At 42.5% G+C, this 23,218-nt stretch overlaps 1 protein-coding gene across 1 annotated transcript in view; it reads left to right on the forward strand.

Annotated features, from left to right (window-relative positions):
* The first annotated feature begins 461 nt into the window (after positions 1-461).
* LOC123749382 (E3 ubiquitin-protein ligase TRIM32-like) overlaps positions 462-23,218 on the forward strand; it is a 125,713-nt gene continuing 102,956 nt past the window's right edge. Inside the window, exon 1 of the mRNA XM_069337631.1 lies at positions 462-688. The gene's annotated coding sequence lies outside the window, so the exon portion shown is untranslated. The remainder of the gene's footprint in view (positions 689-23,218) is intronic.

The following is a 23,218-nucleotide window of genomic DNA, read 5'->3' on the forward strand; positions in this document are numbered from 1 at the left end:
ATGTGTGCTAGTGGCTTTACAAGAATGTAAAAACATCAATGCTATGTTCTCCCATAAACCCTTTGTACCTTCTTGTATATATATAAATAAATAAACAAACTCCTGTGTATATAAATAAAGACAATTAAAAAGTCAGTTTCGGCAGAGATCAGTAACCAAAGAAAATGTCCGGAGCAAGATGGCGGGCAAGCGAGCGAGTGACGTCATCACAACAACAGCAAGCTGCTACACGAGGTGTAGACGACGACTCGTGTGATAACACTGCCGCTCCTCAACTGATAACAATGTCGCCGCGCAATCACTACCAACAAGATAACAACTCTGATAAGAAGAACTGCAGCTACCATCAAGAAGAAGATAACACTGCCGCTCCTCAACTGATAGCAATGTCGCCACTTAATCACCAACAACAAGATAACAACTCTGATAAGAAGAACTGCAGCTACCATCATGAAGAAGATAACACTGATGCTCCTCACTGTCTTAGAGACGGTCACCTGTGTCCACAATACCCGCCAAATTGTCCCTCCCACAGTACTCTCAGGACACTTATGGCAGTGTAAGTGTGTGGTGAGGCCACACCACTGAAGACATTGAGGATATACCACGAGGGAGAGACAAAACTGTTGAAGGAAGGAGTCACTGGCTCCACCTGACCACCTTGTTCCTCGCACTCTCATCATCCTCCGTAAGTACTGGAGTACTTTCTGTTCAACCATTGTCTTACATAGGCCTATACAATTCTTGGGTTGTGGACACAGGTCTATGGAATTGTTAGGGTGAATTATATGCCTATGGCATTGTTGGGGTGAGAACATTATCCTATAGAATAATAATAATAATAATAATAATAATGTTTATTCAAAATAATGTGTGTGTACAAAGAACGTAAGAGTAATGTACAATTGAAGGGACAGGAGTTACACATACTGCTACTAATGACGCCACTATTACACAAACCATCTTGAGTAAAACTTAAAATATTATAGATTTTTTTAACTAATTAGATGTAAGGGGGGGGGGGGAGGGGTATATATACACACAAGTTATATATATATATATATATATATATATATATATATATATATATATATATATATATATATATATATATATATATATATATATATATATATATATATATATGTCGTACCTAGTAGCCAGAACGCACTTCTCAGCCTACTATGCAAGGCCCGATTTACCTAATCGAAAAAAAGAAGGCTGTTTTTTATAAGGAGTTCGGAAGTCTTCTTGGTTTTGTAGAATATTATTAGGTTTATGTTTTGATTCGGAGTAGTGCTTTTTACTCCTTTACGGATTATTTCTTTATTTCTTTATTTTATTTTGAAAGAAATAATCCGTAAAGGAGTAAAAAGCACTACTCCGAATCAAAACAAAAACCTGATAATATTCTACAAAACCAAGAAGACTTCCGAACTCCTTATCAAAAACAGCCCGAAGCCGACGTAGAACCCTCTACAGCAGTCAAGCGTTGTATACATGTACACTTGGCCCCACGAAGGATGTAACCTTCAATGTAAGTACATAGGTATGACGTCGACCAAGCTGACGAGGCGTTTGACATGCCATCTTCAATCCGGTGCCCCCAGGAATCACATGAGACAAGCCCTTGACATTACTCTAACCAGAGAAATGTTGAACAAGGATACCTGCATAATAGACAAAACCCAAGATGCAAGAAGATTACAAATTCTTGAGGCAATTCAAATAAGAATAGAGCGACCTACCATGAACACCCAAATCACGGAACTATTTACTCTACCCACCATGAGAGTAAGGACAAGACAAGAACATATCGATGCCAACACAGAAGACAATGTCCAACATAATAGGCCAATTACACTGGATTAATCTTTGTGTTTAGATAGGAGCTGCCTCGTATGGGCCAATAAGCCTTCTGCAGCCTCTATGTTTCACCTCACATTTATCCCTTATGTTTCCCCCCATGTTTTCACCTTTATTGTATTATCACCTGACCCAGTGCGGGTATAAAATCAACTAGTATTGTAAGATCTGTTCACTTGAGAATGAACCATGGAGGTTCGAAACGTTGTGCATATTATATAAATAAGTGTAATACACTCTATAGTAAATCACTTCTTTTCTTCACCTCAAAAGTACGAAAATGAGTTTTGGAGAACTCCTATTTCAATTAAGCCCTGATGCTAAGAAAATAGTTTGAGGAATAGAAGGCCTAAACCAGAAAATAATAAACACAGAATATGCGGTCATATTCAATAAAACATGTTTGAAAGAAAACCTGCTGCCAGTATACACCAATATATATATATATATATATATATATATATATATATATATATATATATATATATATATATATATATATATATATATATATATATATATATATATATATATATATATATATATATATATATAAATATATATATATATATATATATAAATATATATGAATGAAAACTCACACCCCAGAAGTGACTCGAACCCATACTCCCAGAAGCAACGCAACTGGTAACTACAGGGCGCCTTAATCCGCTTGACCATCACGGCCGTCAAAAGGAAGTGATAGCCGAGGCTATTTGAGCCACTTCCCCGACGGCAACTCGGATGGTAATCTTGGGCATAGCATTTCACCAAATCACCTCATTCTTTGGGGCACACGTGAGGAACACAAATGCGAACAAGCCTGAATGGTCCCCAGGACTATATGCGAATGAAAACTCACACCCCAGAAGTGACTCGAACCCATACTCCCAGAAGCAACGCAACTGGTAACTACAGGGCGCCTTAATCCGCTTGACCATCACGGCCGTCAAAAGGAAGTGATAGCCGAGGCTATTTGAGCCACTTCCCCGACGGCAACTCGGATGGTAATCTTGGGCATAGCATTTCACCAAATCACCTCATTCTTTGGGGCACACGTGAGGAACACAAATGCGAACAAGCCTGGATGGTCCCCAGGACTATATGCGAATGAAAACTCACACCCCCAGAAGTGACTCGAACCCATACTCCCAGAAGCAACGCAACTGGTAACTACAGGGCGCCTTAATCCGCTTGACCATCACGGCCGTCAAAAGGAAGTGATAGCCGAGGCTATTTGAGCCACTACCCCGACGGCAACTCGGATGGTAATCTTGGGCATAGCATTTCACCAAATCACCTCATTCTTTGGGGCACACGTGAGGAACACAAATGCGAACAAGCCTTGATGGTCAAGCGGATTAAGGCGCCCTGTAGTTACCAGTTGCGTTGCTTCTGGGAGTATGGGTTCGAGTCACTTCTGGGGTGTGAGTTTTCATTCGCATATAGTCCTGGGGACCATTCAGGCTTGTTCGCATTTGTGTTCCTCACGTGTGCCCCAAAGAATGAGGTGATTTGGTGAAATGCTATGCCCAAGATTACCATCCGAGTTGCCGTCGGGGAAGTGGCTCAAATAGCCTCGGCTATCACTTCCTTTTGACGGCCGTGATGGTCAAGCGGATTAAGGCGCCCTGTAGTTACCAGTTTCGTTGCTTCTGGGAGTATGGGTTCGAGTCACTTCTGGGGTGTGAGTTTTCATTCGCATATAGTCCTGGGGACCATTCAGGCTTGTTCGCATTTGTGTTCCTCACGTGTGCCCCAAAGAATGAGGTGATTTGGTGAAATGCTATGCCCAAGATTACCATCCGAGTTGCCGTCGGGGAAGTGGCTCAAATAGCCTCGGCTATCACTTCCTTTTGACGGCCGTGATGGTCAAGCGGATTAAGGCGCCCTGTAGTTACCAGTTGCGTTGCTTCTGGGAGTATGGGTTCGAGTCACTTCTGGGGTGTGAGTTTTCATTCGCATATAGTCCTGGGGACCATTCAGGCTTGTTCGCATTTGTGTTCCTCACGTGTGCCCCAAAGAATGAGGTGATTTGGTGAAATGCTATGCCCAAGATTACCATCCGAGTTGCCGTCGGGGAAGTGGCTCAAATAGCCTCGGCTATCACTTCCTTTTGACGGCCGTGATGGTCAAGCGGATTAAGGCGCCCTGTAGTTACCAGTTGCGTTGCTTCTGGGAGTATGGGTTCGAGTCACTTCTGGGGTGTGAGTTTTCATTCGCATATAGTCCTGGGGACCATTCAGGCTTGTTCGCATATAAATATATATATATATATATATATATATATATATATATATATATATATATATATATATATATATATATATATATATATATATATGCACAACTTGCCAAAACACGCAAGAGAGATTATACAACCTTAGAACACTTTCCCACCAGGAGATTCGAACCCTAGCCAGCACAGAAGCCTTACAGCAACTGGCATAACTGGTACGCCTTTAACCCATTGCACCACAGCAGTGGTGCAGTGGGAAATACCTTCGAAATTTGGAGGTGAAATACTCCGAAATTACCATCTCTTATAAGGGTCTGAGCTGTGGTGCAGTGGGTTAAAGGCGTACCAGTTTTCCGAATTCTCCAAAATTCATTTTTATTATAGACTAGAAATAAAAAGGAATTTTGGAGAATTACCATCAACAGTGAAAAAAAATGTAAGAAAGATAGAGAAAATTCGTGTTAGAATTATTAATCTTACTTTTTCGGTCATATATAATAATATATGTCTACAGGAAAGACTGCTACCAAAATATACTAATATTAAAACGCACGACCCATGGTTCAATATATATATATATATATATATATATATATATATATATATATATATATATATATATATATATATATATATATATATATTTTGGTAGCAGTCTTTCCTGTAGACATATATTATTAAATATGACCGAAAAAGTAAGATTAATAATTCTAACACGAATTTTCTCAATCTTTTGTACATTTCTTTTCACTGTTGGAGGTAAATCAAAAATCAATTCTCCAAAATTCATTTTTATTTCTAGTCTGACGCGACACGAGCGCGTTTCGTAAAACTTATTACATTTTCAAAGACTTTAGTTCACAAATACACAACTGAATAGAACTTACGCATCTCCGATTTTATATCTACATTTGAGTGAGGTGGAAGGGGTGATGTGGCATTATCACAAGACAGAACAAGATGTGGCATTAATAGGGTATTAATTTCATCAACACAAGACAGAACAAGAAGTGGTATTAATAGGGTATTAATTTCATCAACACAAGACAGAACACGAAACAATGGATATTGAATAGAAGTGTTTGTAGAAGGCCTATATTGGTCCATATTTCTTGATGCTTCTATATTGGAGCGGAGTCTTGAGGTGGGTAGAATATAGTTGTGCAATAATTGGCTGTTGATTGCTGGTGTTGACTTCTTGATGTGTAGTGCCTCGCAAACGTCAAGCCGCCTGCTATCGCTGTATCTATCGATGATTTCTGTGTTGTTTACTAGGATTTCTCTGGCGATGGTTTGGTTGTGGGAAGAGATTATATGTTCCTTAATGGAGCCCTGTTGCTTATGCATCGTTAAACGCCTAGAAAGAGATGTTGTTGTCTTGCCTATATACTGGGTTTTCTGGAGCTTACAGTCCCCAAGAGGGCATTTGAAGGCATAGACGACGTTAGTCTCTTTTAAAGCGTTCTGTTTTGTGTCTGAAGAGTTTCTCATGAGTAGGCTGGCCGTTTTTCTGGTTTTATAGTAAATCGTCAGTTGTATCCTCTGATTTTTGTCGGTAGGGATAACGTTTCTATTAACAATATCTTTCAGGACCCTTTCCTCCGTTTTATGAGCTGTGGAAAAGAAGTTCCTGTAAAATAGTCTAATAGGGGGTATAGGTGTTGTGTTAGTTGTCTCTTCAGAGGTTGCGTGGCTTTTCACTTTCCTTCTTATGATGTCTTTGACGAAACCATTGGAGAAACCGTTATTGACTAGGACCTGTGTATCACGAAAATAAACACATGATTAAAAATGTGACAATGTCAGACCACGGAGGAAAAATGAAACAGGAATTTCCTCAAGTATTTTCAAATATTAATACATCTTCACTCATACATCAATACATTTGCACTCCTTCTGAAGATGTATTAATATACGAAAGTACTTAAGGAAATTCCTGTTTCATTTTTCCTCCGTGGTCTGACATTGTCATATATATATATATATATATATATATATATATATATATATATATATATATATATATATATATATATATATATATATATATTTATATATATATATATATATATATATATATATATATTTATATATATATATATATATATATATATATATATATATATATATATATATATATATATATATATATATATATATATATATATATATATATATATATATGACAATGTCAGACCACGGAGGAAAAATGAAACAGGAATTTCCTTTAGTACTTTCGTATATTAATACATCTTCAGAAGGAGTGCAAATGTATTGATGTATGAGTGAAGATGTATTAATATTCGAAAATACTTAAGGAAATTCCTGTTTCATTTTTCCTCCGTGGTCTGACATTGTCACATTTTTAATCATGTGTTTATTTTCGTGATACACACACACACACACACACACACACACACACACACACACACACACACACACACACACACATATATATATATATATATTGTTATGATCTCAGCCTACAGAAGAAACGAGTCTCCTCCCTTGAGAGTTATTCAGCAAGCCTGACCTAACCAGAAGGTCTAAGAAATATAGAGGTGATAACACATATGTAAAATAGCTGGTTGGATATGATGAACAATTTAAGATTATGGGCAGTGAAGAAGAAAACAGATAAATGACTGACTAGGAGATGTGGACATTTTGCTGGAGGCGTGAGGCTCGCTTCTGGAGGGCTTTGACCTCACTTGAGGCCAGACATCGCTGGGGGAAAGCTGCGCTCCGTTGAACTCCCGTCAGGAAGGAACCCCTAGTGATATATCTCCAAGAGAAGAGAAGTGTGTAGACGTGCCAGCTGTGGAATTGAGCTGAGAACGTTGTGGTCTCAAGTCCTGGACTGTGTGGAGAGTTCATTAAGCTGCTGTTACGAACCCGAATCCAGCGTCCGGGCCTGGAGCAGTGACGACCACGCCATCTGTGGGTCAGCTCCCGAAACCCCCTCCAAAGGGACGACGACACCTGGTGAGGACGAGGTGTACTGGCCATGAGGGCCAGTTTCCAGTCCTGTTCAGCTCACAACACAGCCGTTGCTGACCTCTGGTGAGGTGGTGCTCAGATGACAACGCCATCTATGGAGTGGATACGTCGGGCATTTGTGTCTGAGCCTGTAAGTGAGGTGCTTTAGTGTGTCCCTGTTATTGATGACGTGTCTGATTACAGAGTCGACCTGGGACTGCTGTAAGGGAAGTTGAGTCAGTCTACCCAAGGCAGCCGTCCCCATACCAAGTGCTTTGCTGCAGCAGCTGTGAGTCGCCTCCCGGAGGAACACTGTGGTGTTACCCTGCCAGTAAAGTGGCAGTTGAAGGATTGTCGTACCCGGGACCGACTGGTGGAGACGATTGACCACTGGGTATTGTGGACAGGAGAGTGATCTGTGGTATCACACGAGGCTCCTGACTAGGGCGCTACCCTAGTATCGCTCGTGGAGTGGCCTGAACAGCGTTGCTGATCCGGAACCTGCCAGCAGTCTGCTGGACTTGTGGTTGACGGCCTCCATGGCGGTGCCCCCAGTGGAACTGTGTTTTGGCTGGCCTGTGGCCAGGGTAGACTCAGCTTCTCGAAGGATTCGTCGAGAGGCCACGAGAGCACCGAGAGCTTGGCACCGAGAGGATCCAGAGTCTTCAGGAGAAGACGACCGTGTAGATAATTCCCCTGTGCAGTGTTAATACCCCTCCCCCTGAGTAACCTTTTATATATTATTTATTGGTGGCGGTGTTAATTATAATATTAAGTTTTTGCCTTTCTTTCCCTTCCCCTTTTAATTTACTTGCGTTACGGATCACATCCCTTGAAAACCACTACTGGCTTGGGGCCGGATACCCTTCCTCTAACAACATCAGAGTACGAACCCAGTTGCGACCCGAGAGGGCCGTAACAGCTGCCCAGAGACATTTTCGTGGGCTGTGTGGAACGCCCTGACCAGGCTTCGTCAGAGGGAGGAGCGCCCTCGACTAAACAATCTATGGTAAGCACGATTTAAGCCAGTTTATAGTGATTGCTTGTAGTTGGTCGTGTGCCCAGCGACAGTGGCAATGTATATTGATAAGTTAGACATGTTTTAATAAGGCAGAAAGCCTGAAATAAGAGAGTGGAGAGGGAGGAACACAGAGCGACATCCGTCTCCTCTGAGCGCTGGCAGGCAACTGAGGGAGCCCGGCTCCTGACGGCGGAGGACCCTCCCAGTGGAGCCCGCCAGACGAGGTGGAGCATGGACCCGCCCAACTGGGGGAGTCCACTCTCACAGTATGTAGAGGACAGATAGAGGTTGGAGGAAAACATATTGTGTGATTATTTTTGTTTATGTGTTAAAGGGAAAACATTTTTATTGGAGTGTCGATGGGTTGCAGGTTTGTCTTTGGGGAAGAAGTTGCTGAGAACTTCGAAGCCAGCACAGATGAAGTAGTTGATGAGACTCCAAGGTAGTGGAGGAAAGGACCTCAAGCTGTGAGGAGAAGCAGTGAAGAGGAGTGTCACGTGCTTCTGTAGAGGTGGTGAAGCACCATAGTTGCTCGAGGGAACTTCATGGTGTAGCAGCCAAGAGAGCTGTGGAGGACCCTAGCAGAAGGGTGAAGCACAGTAGTTGCTCAAGGAAACTTCATGGTAGCAGCCTGGAGGAGCTGCAGAGGATCCTGGTAATGAAGCCTGGGAAGAACTTAAAGATATCAGGATAGTGAACTTCCAGAGGTGGAAGGGAAGTTCTGGTGGATTACTTGTAGGGAGTTGATTGTGTTTGGTTGTCATTAGCGTGCAAGACGCAGTGAGAGGTGAGTGATTGTTGGTATTCTTATGTCAAGGAGTGTTTTATACTGAAGTTTAGAGTTACAGTCGTAGGCTGGATTACCTACAGATGTATGCGTTCTAGGACTGATAGAGTGATCGATTGATCATTGTTGTGTATCAAGGAACATTTATACTGATATATGTTATTGCATTCACATGCTGATTTTCTTTGTACACGTTTATAGATATATACATATATATATTCTCTTGCTGATATTGCAACAGTGTATGTAGACTTGATCTACGTGAGGAGGTTGATAGTATCAGGTGGTGAATCAGAAGATAGGATACCACTTGGTAAACTGATAATAGAGTTCTGATGGTGTTGGAGAGCAACCTGATTGTAATAGTATGGAGTATAGGATTTATTATTATTATATGTGTGTATGTATTGTGTATGTGCTTTGTCCAGTAAATGTATTCCAATTTGCTGGTGTTTGCCCTTGTCCTAGTGAGGCTTCCCAGGAAATAGTAAAGGAAGAGAGAGAGAGAGAGAAAGAACCAAGAACCACTGCTGTGGACAGGGTAGGATGGAAGATTAGTAAGTTAAAGGGGATTGAGGAGATCATATCACATAAGGAGAGAGAGGGGAGTCACAGCGGCTCGAGTGGGTGTGTGCACGTGACAACGAGGCTGATTGTTGGAGCCGCATCCCCTAAACGTGTGACGTTGAGCCCCTCTCCAAGAGCCAGAAGCGCCAAGGGTGATCTCCTAGTGAAGTAAAAGCACTCTGCCGAGTTGTGGGATGGGTTGTCCATAAAGGAGGAACACAACGACAACACCAACCAACATACAACACTATAAGAATATATATATATATATATATATATATATATATATATATATATATATATATATATTAGTATATTTTGGTAGCAGTCTTTCCTGTAGACATATATTATTAAATATGATGTTACATGATGGCCAACAAGCCATCACCCGTGGTCTTACTTTTTCGGTCATATTTAATAATATATATATATATATATATATATATATATATATATATATATATATATATATATATATATATATATATATGTATATATATGTATATATATGTATATATATGTATATATATGTATATATATGTATATATATATATATATATATATATATATATATATATATATATATATATATATATATATATATATATATATATATATATATATATATATATATATATATATATTGAATATGACCGCATATTCTGTATTTATTATTTTCTGGTTTAGGGCTTCTATCCCTCTAACTATTTTCTTAGCATCAGGGCTTAACTGAAATAGGAGTTCTCCAAAACTCATTTTCGTACTTTTAAGGTGAAGAAAAGAAGTGATTTACTATAGAGTGTATTACACTTATTTGTATAATTTGCACGACGTTTCGAACCTCCATGGTTCATTCTCAAGTGAACAGATCTTACAATACTAGTTGATTTTATACCCGCATTAGGTCAGGTGATAATACAATGAAGGTGAAAACATGGGGGGATACATAAGGAATAAACATAGGGGCTGCAGAAGGCTTATTGGCCCATACGAGGCATCTCCTATCTAAACACAAAGTGTAATTGTAATCCAGTGTAATTGGCCTGTTATGTTGGACATTGTCCAACAATGTGAAGTATACAGTTGGTTACAACCAACTGTATACTGCCGTTATGTAGATGACATATTCGTAATAGTAAAAGACTCAGATGAACTAATTGACCTAAAAAGACACCTAGAGAGAGAGTCAGTACTCCGATTTACACATGAAAATAGTGAAAATAACAGTCTGCCATTCTTGGATGTACTAATAACAAAAACAGGAACCTCTTTAAGCACCAACGTATATACCAAGCCCACCAACATAGGATTATGCCTGAACGGTAGAAGTGAGTGCCCCCAAAGATACAAAGCCAGTGTTCTCAATGCTTGTATTCGTCGAGCGCTTACCCACTGCTCTGAATGGAGCAACGTGAGTAGAGAGTTTGAAAGAGTAACTCAGGTATTGGTGAACAACGGATATAGCAACGCGGAAATAAACGCTGCTATAAGAAGACACCTGGACCGTTGGTATAATTCAGAACCTAGAACAGAAACCACAACACCCCCAATAAAATTATATTACAAATCAACCATGCACAGTGAACATATAAAAGAGGAAAGAATAATGAAAGAAATAATCCGTAAAGGAGTAAAAAGCACTACTCCTAACCAAAACATAAACCTGATAATATTCTACAAAACCAAGAAGACTTCCGAACTCCTTATCAAAAACAGCCCGAAGCCGACGGAGAACCCTCTACAGCAGTCAAGCGTTGTATACATGTACACTTGCCCCCACGAAGGATGTAACCTTCAATGTAAGTACATAGGTATGACGTCGACCAAGCTGACGAGGCGTTTGACATGCCATCTTCAATCTGGTGCCCCTAGGAATCACATGAGACAAGCCCATGACATTACTCTAACAAGAGAAATGTTGAACAAGAATACTTGCATAATAGACAAAACCCAAGATTCAAGAAGATTACAAATTCTTGAGGCAATTCACATAAGAATAGAGCGACATACCATGAACACCCAAATCACGGAACTATTTACTCTACCCACCATGAGAGTAAGGACAAGACAAGAACATATCGATGCCAACACAGAAGACAATGTCCAACATAACAGGCCAATTACACTGGATTAATCTTTGTGTTTAGATAGGAGATGCCTCGTATGGGCCAATAAGCCTTCTGCAGCCCCTATGTTTATCCCTTATGTATCCCCCCATGTTTTCACCTTCATTGTATTATCACCTGACCTAATGCGGGTATAAAATCAACTAGTATTGTAAGATCTGTTCACTTGAGAATGAACCATGGAGGTTCGAAACGTCGTGCAAATTATACAAATAAGTGTAATATACTCTATAGTAAATCACTTCTTTTCTTCACCTTAAAAGTACGAAAATGAGTTTTGGAGAACTCCTATTTCAGTTAAGCCCTGATGCTAAGAAAATAGTTAGAGGGATAGAAGCCCTAAACCAGAAAATAATAAATACAGAATATGCGGTCATATTCAATGAAACATGTTTGAAAGAAAACCTGCTGCCAGTATACACCAATATATATATATATATATATATATATATATATATATATATATATATATATATATATATATATATATATATATATATATATATATATATATTGGTATATACTGGCAGCAGGTTTTCTTTTAAACATGTCTCATTGAATATGACCGCATATTCTGTATTTACTATCTTCTGATTTAGGGCTTCTATCCCTCTAACTATTTTCTTAGCATCAGGGCTTAGCTGAAAGAGGAGTTCTCCAAAACTCATTTTCGTAATTTCAAGGTGAAGAAAAGAAGTGAATTACTATAGAATGTATTACAATTATTTATACAATTTGCACAACGTTTCGAACCTCCATGGTTCATTCTCAAGTGAAAAGAATTTTCAGGACTGGTTGATTTTATACCCGCACTGGGTCAGGTGATAAGACAAAAAAGGTGAAAACATGGGGAGATACATAAGGGATAAATGGGGGGTGAAACATAAGAACATAAGAATAGAGATAACTGCGGAAGGCTTATTGGCCCATATGAGGCAGCTCCTATCTACATACAAAGGTTAATCAGGTGTAATTGGCCTGTTATGTTGAACAGTGTCTTCTGTGTTGGCATCGTTATGTTCTGGTCTTGTCCTTACTCTCATGGTGGGTAGAGTAAATAGTTCTGTGATTTGGGTGTTCATGGTAGGTTGTTCTATTCTTATGTGAATTGCTTCAAGAATTTGCAATCTTCTTGCATCTTGGGTTTTGTCTATTATACAGGTATTTTTGTTCAACATTTCTCTTGTTAGGGTGATGTCATGGGCTTGTCTCATGTGATTCCTGGGGGCACCGAATTGAAGATGGCATGTCAAACGCCTCGTCAGCTTGGTCGACGTCATACCTATGTACTTAGATTGAAGGTTACATCCTTCGTGGGGGCAAGTGTACATGTATACAACGCTTGACTGCTGTAGAGGGTTCTCCGTCGGCTTCGGGCTGTTTTTGATAAGGAGTTCGAAAATCTTCTGGGTTTTGTAGAATATTATCAGGTTTATGTTTTGGTTAGGAGTAATGCTTTTTACTCCTTTATGGATTATTTCTTTCATTATTCTTTCCTCTTTTATATGTTCACTGTGCATGGTTGATTTGTAATATAATTTTATTGGAGGTATTGTGGTTTCTGTTCTAGGTTCAGGATTATACCAACGGTCCAAGTGTCTTCTTATAGCAGCGTTTATTTCCGCGTTGCTATATCCGTTGTTCACCAATACCTGAGTTACTCTTTCAAACTCTCTACTCACATTGCTCCATTCAGAGCAGTGGGTAAGCGCTCGACTAATATAAGCATTGAGAACACTGGCTTTGTATCTTTGGGGGCACTCACTTCTACCGTTCAGGCATAATCCTATGTTGGTGGGCTTAGTATATACGTTGGTACTTAAAGAGGTTCCTGTTTTTGTTATTATTACATCCAAGAATGGCAGACTGTTATTTTCACTATTTTCATGTGTAAATCGGAGTACTGACTCTCTCTCTAGGTGTCTTTTTAGGTCAATTAGTTCATCTGAGTCTTTTACTATTACGAATATGTCATCTACATAATGGCAATATACAGTTGGTTTTTGTCTGCTACTGAAGACTGTCTTCGATGGTTCCCATATAAAAATTAGCAAATAAAACTCCTAAGGGGGAGCCCATTGCTACTCCGTCTATTTGTAAATACATGTCTCCTTGTGGACTGATGAAAGGGGCTTCCTTTGTACATGCTTCGAGAAGACTTTTCAAGTGTGGCTCAGGTATGTCTAATTTGGGGGTGCTCTCGTCTCTGTATACTCTGTCCAGTATCATTCCTATGGTTGTGTCGACTGGGACGTTGGTAAATAGGGATTCGACGTCCAGGGAAGCAATGATTCCACCGGGCTGAGTAGATTTGATTAATTCTAGGAAATCTGCTGATTTTTTTTTCGCACCACTCCTGTGCTAGGTAAGGTCCACTACGGGCTCGCCATAGCCCGTGCTACTTGGAACTTGTTCCGAGTAGTTGAATCTATAACAACAACAACAGTCCTGAAAATTCTTTTCACTTGAGAATGAACCATGGAGGTTTGAAACGTTGTGCAAATTATATGTACTACATGTAATACAAATGTATTACAATTATAAATAATTGTAATACATTCTATAGTAATTCACTTCTTTTCTTCACCTTGAAATTACGAAAATGAGTTTTGGAGAACTCCTCTTTCAGCTAAGCCCTGATGCTAAGAAAATAGTTAGAGGGATAGAAGCCCTAAATCAGAAGATAGTAAATACAGAATATGCGGTCATATTCAATGAGACATGTTTAAAAGAAAACCTGCTGCCAGTATATACCAATATATATATATATATATATATATATATATATATATATATATATATATATATATATATATATATATATATATATATATATATATATATATATATATATATATATATAATCTATATCTATATCTATATCTATATCTATAATCTATATCTATATCTATATGTATTATAGGTGGCAGCCGTAGCAGTCGGTCGTGCAGGGGGTTGGGTCCCACATTTGTGCCCATTCAACAAGGATAAGAGTGCCTGAGGAAGTCAAGAATCGACTCATGTCTGTGTTAATACCTGCTGAAGACTCTTAGTGGGTCGAGGAAGCCTACCTCTCCAGCAGTGCAACAGAATCAACTGTAAAAGGTGTGTTGTCCTGGCGGGAGGCGTGCTATGGAGGGGAAGGACACAGGCCTGGGTGAGGGTTATCTCAGTGCCTCCATAAACAACAGCCTCCAGGCGGGGAGGAGGCCTCATGTGGAGGAGGGGGGGAGTGAAGGGGAGGCTCACAAACCTGCTTGTATTCCAGCAGTCTTATAAGTGAATGTGTGCGTCTTTTCAGATGAACGGTGAGTTTGTAGTGATAAACATAATGCACTTGTGAAACTTTGTGCTAATTGTGTGTGACCGGGATACCTTCTCCCCCCTCTCCCTAGCCTCCCACAGGCCTCGCCAGCCCACCCAGCTACCCTCTCCCGGCGGCTGACCCGACGACCATCGTCCACCCCACGACCACCGTCACCCCACGTAACCCTACGCCCACCGCCACCCCACGCCCACCGTCACCCCACGCAACCCTACGCCCACCGCTACCCCACGCCCACCCCCAGCCCACGCCCACACACGCCACACGCCCTGCGGCTCCCTCACCAGGAAAGGGTGGAATGACACATGTGGTGGGGTCAAGAGACCGGGAAAGGGTGGAAGGAAAGGGTGGAAGGACACATGTGGTGGGGTCAAGAGACTGGGTCACCAGTGTGCCAATAAGTGCTTGAAAAAGATAAGTTGAGTCCAGTCCTGTGGTGACTGGACCATTGTGAGTATCGTGTTGAGAGCACCACACCCAGTGAGCCAGGACACATTCACCAGTGTTTAGTGACAAAAAGGAAATTATCCAAGTGTTACGTGCCACATCAACCCTCCCCCCACCCCCTGAGTGTAGTGCCTCCCCCCACCCCCTGAGTGTAGTGGCCCCCCCCCCACCCCCTGAGTGTAGTGCCTCCCCCCCAGTGAGTGTAGTGTCTCCCGCTCGCCCGCTCCACTTGTGTAGTGTCTCCCCCCCCCTCCGTGTGGTGCAGTGTCTTCCGCTCCCCCGCCCCCACCTCCCACGATCAGGTGGTCGCGCCTTCCCTCCCCGGCCCCCCTCCCAGACCGGGCCAGCGCGCAGCCTCCCAACCCCCACCCACCACCTCCACGAGCCCACCCACCCCAGACATCTGCCCAGACATGACGCATAGTATAGGGGACAACCTCGTCCCCCCCAGCCAGGAGGGAGAGACAAATACTCCAGTGCAAGGTGACATTCACTTTACCTAAGGGGATGGCAGAAGAAGCCGCTACCAGCCAGCTCACCCCTCCCGAAGCCAATCAAAGGAGAGGCACATGCAGTGGTTGTGGGAACATCGTCAGCATCAACTCTGTCTCCAGAGTCATACGCCAGCATGGTGACTGTCCTGGGTCAGGGAGGCCTCCCGTGGGAGGAGGCAGCACTCAGGAGCCTGTTGCACCAGTACAAATCGCAACAGATTACATTGCAACAGACGACCTCCTAGAGGCAATTAAAGCAACGTCAACCAGGACACTCACCCACATCCCAAAGGCCTCTCGCCCTTTTGCTGCAGGGAAATACACGGACCTCATCGCAAAAGTCAACAGAGGGTCAAATAACCTTGTTGCACCTGATACCATCAAAGCCTGGCACAATCTGTTACTTTTTGGCAATGCATGCTTAGGTGTACCAGACAGAGGAGGCAAGACACTGGCCTCATCCGTCAATAAAGCAATTAGGGATTTTCCGAGGGCTGACAACCTAGTCCGCCTCCCCAAACACACCAAACACCGCCGAGGCAGACCAAGTACGACAATCAGCGACAACAGAAAATTAGGTACCCAAGTCAGCAAGAAAATTGAAGAGGGCAATACAGTCGGGGCACTCAGGTTAATCACAAGTGAGGACAAAATTTTGCCCAGGGATGAAACCACAGCCCAAGCACTGAGAGAAAAACACCCCGTCAGGGCCGTAGGTGGACCTCCCCCACAGGTCAGGCTCGCCCCTAATCAGGAACCTCTCGTCCTCCGGGAGTCAGAGGTTTATAAAGCTATCGTTTCATTTCCCCCGGGCTCCTCAGGAGGCTACACAGGGGTAAGACCTCAACATGTGAAGGAAATGGTGAACCCTGTTCTTGGCCCAGCTGCAGAAGCGCTCCTGACAGAAATCACAGCGTTTGTCAACAACTGCCTCGCCGGGTTAATCCCTGATGAAATCAAACCATTCTTCTTTGGTGCATCCCTATGTGCCCTCAAAAAGAAGGGGGGAGGAATCAGACCCATTGCCGTTGGTAATACCCTTCGCCGCCTAGTTGCAAGGGCTGCTGTCAGAAGTATCCGAACGGAAGCAGCCACCATGCTGCAACCCAACCAGCTGGGGTTTGGAGTCCCCCAAGGCTGTGAAGCAGCGGCTCATGCTGCACGAGCCTACATTAGCTCTCTTACTGAAGACCAGGCAGTAGTAAAATTAGATTTTAAAAACGCTTTCAACTCGGTCAAAAGGGAAGCAATCCTCACTGCAGTCCAGGAACATTGCCCAAGCATTCTCCCGTTTGTGTCAGCAGGCTACAGCAAAGACTCAACCCTCCTGTTTGGCAAACATGAAGTCACCTCAGCAGAGGGAATTCAACAGGGTGACCCACTTGCACCGTTCCTCTTTTGCATAGCGGTTCGAGAAATTACAACCAGACTGTCCAGCGAGCTCAACATCTGGTTCCTGGATGATGGCACTCTGGCAGGCACACAAGATTCCCTGCTAGAAGACTTACAGCTGGTGAAGACACGGGGGGAGTCCATGGGTCTCGTTCTTAGCCCCTCCAAGTGCGAAATTATTGCATCTAGTGAAGTAATCATTAGAACAGTGAAATCAGTTCTACCAGAAGCCTCAGTCGTTAAACCTACCGACAGCACACTACTCGGAGCACCTCTGGGCCACAATGCCATTGCTGCAGTCCTTGACGAAAAGTTTAGAGACCTAAAGAGGATGGAAGAGAGAATTGGGGACTTGGACTCCCACGATGCCCTCTACCTTCTCACAAAGTGCCTTCCCCTGCCCAGGCTAACATACTTCTTAAGGTGTGCACCAACTTTTGGCAACCCACTTCTAAATCAATATGATGAGCTCCTCAGGTCAATATTCAGGAAGGCGCTCAACCTAGATTTAGATGACAGTCAGTGGGACCAAGCAACACTACCAGTGAGATTTGGAGGGATAGGTATACGAAAGGCAACTGAGGTAGCACTTCCAGCATTCTTATCCTCATGTACAGCAGCCAACGAATTGGTAGGGCAGATCCTACCAGAGCGTATGAGAGAGACAGCGGGAACTCATGATCAAACGTTCATCGAAGCAGCCAGACAATGGGACACCATTGCACACCCTCAACCCCGACCACAAGTCCCAAAAGACCACAAGCAGGCCCACTGGGATAGCCCCATAATGGAAAAGACTGTCACAGCAATGATTGACAACGCTGATGCTGAAAACAAAGCCCGCCTCCTAGCGGTAACAGCACCCCACGCTGGGGATTTTTTATTTGCTGTGCCCAATGCAGCCCTGGGAACTCGCCTCAGTCATGACGCTCTCCGCATTGGAGTTGCCCTTCGCCTTGCCGCCCCCATCCTCACCGAACATAGGTGCATCTGCGGAACTGCGATGGCAGACCAATATGGTCGTCATGGTCTGGTATGTCGTAAATCACAGGGTAAAATTGCAAGACATGAAGAAGTCAACGACATCATCAAGAGGAGCCTCGCCACAGCCCGCTGCCCGGCACAAAGAGAACCACACTTATCCAGACCTAACGACCCTCAGAAGCGCCCTGATGGGGTCACCTTGCTACCTTGGAAGGATGGTAAGCAAGTGGTATGGGACTACACGTGCGCTGCCACACTGGCCAGTACCTACCTCCACTACAGCACACGTGAAAGCGGTGGTGCTGCTTCTTTCAGGGAATCGCAGAAAATTATTAAATACAGAGGTCTAGCACACTGCTACAGCTTTGTTCCAATCGGCTCGGAGACCCTCGGTTCGTGGGGAAAATGTGCATTGAAGTTCCTGAAGGAATTGGGGACAAATTGATCAGCGCTACAAAAGACCAGAGAGCAAAAAGTTTCTTGTTCCAGCGCCTCAGTGTTGCGATTCAGAGGGGAAATGCCTGTTGCGTCTTGGGCACTAGTCCAACTTCAGAGGAATTCGAAGAAGTGTTTGACTTGCAACAATGATCGAACCCGTCTGTGACATTCATCAATGTTTCCCATTGTTGTGTTCTTCAAGAGATCCATAACCTTTAAGCACCTTTTTGCATTATTATTTTTGTATCAACCCATGTATATCTTGTAACCATCAAATGCATAATAAAGCACAAAAAATATTCAAGGAAGGGGGTGGTAGGAGAAAAGCACACAGAAACTGTATTGGAGGGGATCTAAACATTCCCTCTAATGCGTTATGCGTGGTTTCCTCCGAGGCTATGGGTCCCCCTTCTTCCAGCTAGAGGTGGTACTCCCTTCCTATTTTATATATATATATATATATATATATATATATATATATATATATATATATATATATATATATATATATATATATATATATATATATATATATATATATATATATATCAAGAAACTAACAACATTATATGGAGGACCTATGGCAATTCCACGACCAAGAGATGGCTTCCTGAACCTCGCAGGAATTAACCTCACTGAGGACCAAGTCACTCTCCTAAATCGGCATAAACTGTCATGTTATGTCCAGACCGAGTGAGATGGCCCGGAAAGTAGAGTTGGAAATTCTGTTGGACGACATATTCGACCTCGAGACACAAAAGAAGGTCACTACCAAAGATACCTTACAAGCAGAACTTATTGCAGAAGGAGGAAAGAATCGAGGCAATTACAGAAGCACCATACTGTCCCCCGAGCTCAAAGCGGCAGCTAAAAGCCTTCGTGAGAACAAGGAGATAGTTGTCAGGAGAGGTGACAAGTCGCCAATATATGTCATTCTTAAAAAAGACGATTATCTGGCGAAAATGAACATCATACTCTCTGACCAAACTAAGTTCCAAAGGGTAACGAAGGACACTACAGCCGAATTAAAAGCAAAGGTCAACAGACTGATCGAAACTGTGAACGCCAAGAAATCCGGATTCCACCTGCCAAAGATCATTGGGGAATATAAACCTGGATATGCGTATGGAAATGTCAAGACACACAAGCCTGGAAACCCACTTCGGCCAATCATTAGCCAGATACCCACACCCACGTACAGACTGGCGAAGCGACTCAACGGCCTGCTGACTCCTTATGTTCCCTGCGCCTTCAGCCTGAAGTCTCCAAAGTAATTTGTTGACTTCCTGCGGGGCACACGGGCCACAGGGATAAGAGCCTCGTTGGACGTAGAATCGCTGTTTACCAACGTACCTGTGGACGAGACAATCGGGATGATAGCCGACAGAGTGTATCGTGATCCAGCCTGTACTCCTCTTGACATACCAGAAAATATTCTGAGGAAACTACTCCAAGCTTGTACTAAAGAGGCACCCTTCTTGAGCCCGGATGGGCACATGTATAAGCAAGTAGATGGGGTCGCCATGGGTTCTCCCCTAGGTGTCCTGTTTGCAAACTTCTACATGGGTACCATCGAGCAAAAAGTCTTAGTCGACATGAACTTGAAACCGGCCATATACTGCAGGTATGTTGACGACATTTTTACACAGGTACCTGATGTCAGACATCTGCAGGAGCTGAAGGAGGCCTTTGAGCAGAGTTCCGTGCTGCGTTTCACTTACGAGATGGAAAAGGATGGGAAGCTGCCCTTTCTAGATGTAACAGTCATGGAAAAGGGCGGAGGTTTCCACACTGCAGTCTACACTAGGGAAACGAACATAGGAATGTGCCTAAATGCCAACAGCGACTGCCCAGACAGGTACAAGAGGAGTGTTGTTAACGCATATGTCGACCGTGCTATCAGCCACAGCTCAGAATGGAAGCAAGTCGACGAAGAACTCTGTAGGGTAAGGCAGGTCCTAGTCAACAACGGCTTCTCCAATGGTTTCGTCGAAGACATCATAAGCAGGAAAGTGAAACGCCATGCAACCTCTGAAGAGACAACTAACACAACACCTATACCCCCTATTAGACTATTTTACAGGAACTTCTTTTCCACAGCTCATAAAACGGAGGAAAGGGTCCTGAAAGATATTGTTAATAGAAACGTTATCCCTACCGACAAAAATCAGAGGATACAACTGACGATTTACTATAAAACCAGAAAAACGGCCAGCCTACTCATGAGAAACTCTCCAGACACAAAACAGAACGCTTTAAAAGAGACTAACGTCGTCTATGCCTTCAAATGCCCTCTTGGGGACTGTAAGCTCCAAAAAAACCAGTATATAGGCAAGACAACAACATCTCTTTCTAGGCGTTTAACGATGCATAAGCAACAGGGCTCCATTAAGGAACATATAATCTCTTCCCACAACCAAACCATCGCCAGAGAAATCCTAGTAAACAACACAGAAATCATCGATAGATACAGCGATAGCAGGCGGCTTGACGTTTGTGAGGCACTACACATCAAGAAGTCAACACCAGCAATCAACAGCCAATTAATGCACAACTATATTCTACCCACCTCAAGACTCCGCTCCAATATAGAAGCATCAAGAAATATGGACCAATAGGCTTTCTACATACACTTCTATTCAATACCCATTGTTTCGTGTTCTGTCTTGTGTTGATGAAATTAATACCCTATTAATGCCACCTCTTGTTCTGTCTTGTGTTGATGAAATTAATACCCTATTAATGCCACCTCACCCCATCCACCTCACTAAAATGTAGATATAAAATCGGAGATGCGTAAGTTCTATTCAGTTGTGTATTTGTAAACTAAAGTCTTTGAAAATGTAAAAAGTTTTACGAAACGCGCTCGTGTCGCGTCAGACTAGAAATAAAAATGAATTTTGGAGAATTGATTTTTGATTTACCTCCAACAGTGAAAAGAAATGTACGAAAGATTGAGAAAATTCGTGTTAGAATTATTAATCTTACTTTTTCGGTCATATTTAATAATATATGTCTACAGGAAAGACTGCTACCAAAATATACTAATATATATTATATATATATATATATATATATATATATATATATATATATATATATATATATATATATATATATTTATATATATATAAAACTAATACCAGCTCCCCTGCCCACTAAAACCACGTGGGGTCTACCCATTCAGGTAGTGGGGGCACACGGCCCTTCACCATCGGCCATGGTGAAGGGTGTGAAGACCTCCGTACAGGACAAAAAGAAAGATGGTGGACGCAAGAAACATGTTCAAAGCAGACGCCCTCCCAGTAAGCACCCTGGGGGCAATAAGAGTAACAATTCCAGTGTCAAAGTTACCACTGAGAAGGGTCATAAAGTAACCAGGCCCCAAACCTGCAAAGCATTAAATAGTGCTCCCCACAGATCTGGACGCTCTCTGGCCATGCTTAAAACTTTGGTTTCCGAATTGATCGAAAGTCTGCTGTCATCACATGGTATCAAGCAAACCACAGAGACTCGGAAGACAATTGAGCACAAGCTCAAGAAATTCTAAAATATAATATCCTCACCTTCAAGACAGCAGGGCAGGAGACACCCCACTAAAAAACAGATAGAGTCCAGCTCGTCGGAAAGCGACATTGATGAGTCAATTTCAGGTCCACTAAAAACCTATACACCAATTGCAACTTCCATGGCGTATTCATCAGACTCCATAGATATCACGGAATTATCAGCAGATTCCAAGAACCTAGAGGTCTAAAGATCCTGCAATGGAATGCACAAGGGCTGCGCACAAAATTGCAACACATACTTACATAGCAGCAACCAAAGACATAGACATCCTGATACTACAGGAGAGCTTGCTTCGAGCCGGATTAGAACCTAAAATCTCAGACTATCGAGGCTTCTTCCTTCCATGGATCAACGGGCAATCCAGGGGATGTGCAATCTATGTAAAATGTGACCTGATCTCCAAGTCCATAACCAGCCCACCCGATTGTGGAGCAGGGACAGAGGTAATGGGAGTAACCATTGAGCTAAGACACGACAAACTTGAAGTGTTTAATGTGTACAGGTCTCCACATGCCGAAATGGATCTCTGTGTTATTTGGACACGCGACTACATCAAACTCAATCATTTGTAGAGATTTTAATGCCCATCATCGATTGGCACTGGGTTCGAACACAACAAATGAGACCGGCATTCACATTGCACATCTAATAGACCAGCTTCCAGAAATCCAAATCCTAACCAAGAATAAACACCCACCCACATCCAAGGAGGTAGATTAGACCTTACCTTCGTTTCAGCCTTCCTAAGAGATGCAGCAACATGGTCAGTTGAGCCCACACTCACAAGCGACCACTATGGGGTCCAAATTCCTCTCAAGTTAAGATCTAGATCTCTCAAGATCTACCCACCCCACCTCCGCCTCCATCTGAAGCCTGAAACTTTGCTTTAGCAAACTGGGACCGATTTCAAAACCTCATTTCTGAGTGCCATATAAACTATGATCTTCCCGAAGACATTAATCAGGCAGAACAAGAATTTGTCA

The sequence above is a fragment of the Procambarus clarkii genome, chromosome 38, assembly GCF_040958095.1.
Source record: "Procambarus clarkii isolate CNS0578487 chromosome 38, FALCON_Pclarkii_2.0, whole genome shotgun sequence".
NCBI lineage: Eukaryota > Metazoa > Arthropoda > Malacostraca > Decapoda > Cambaridae > Procambarus > Procambarus clarkii.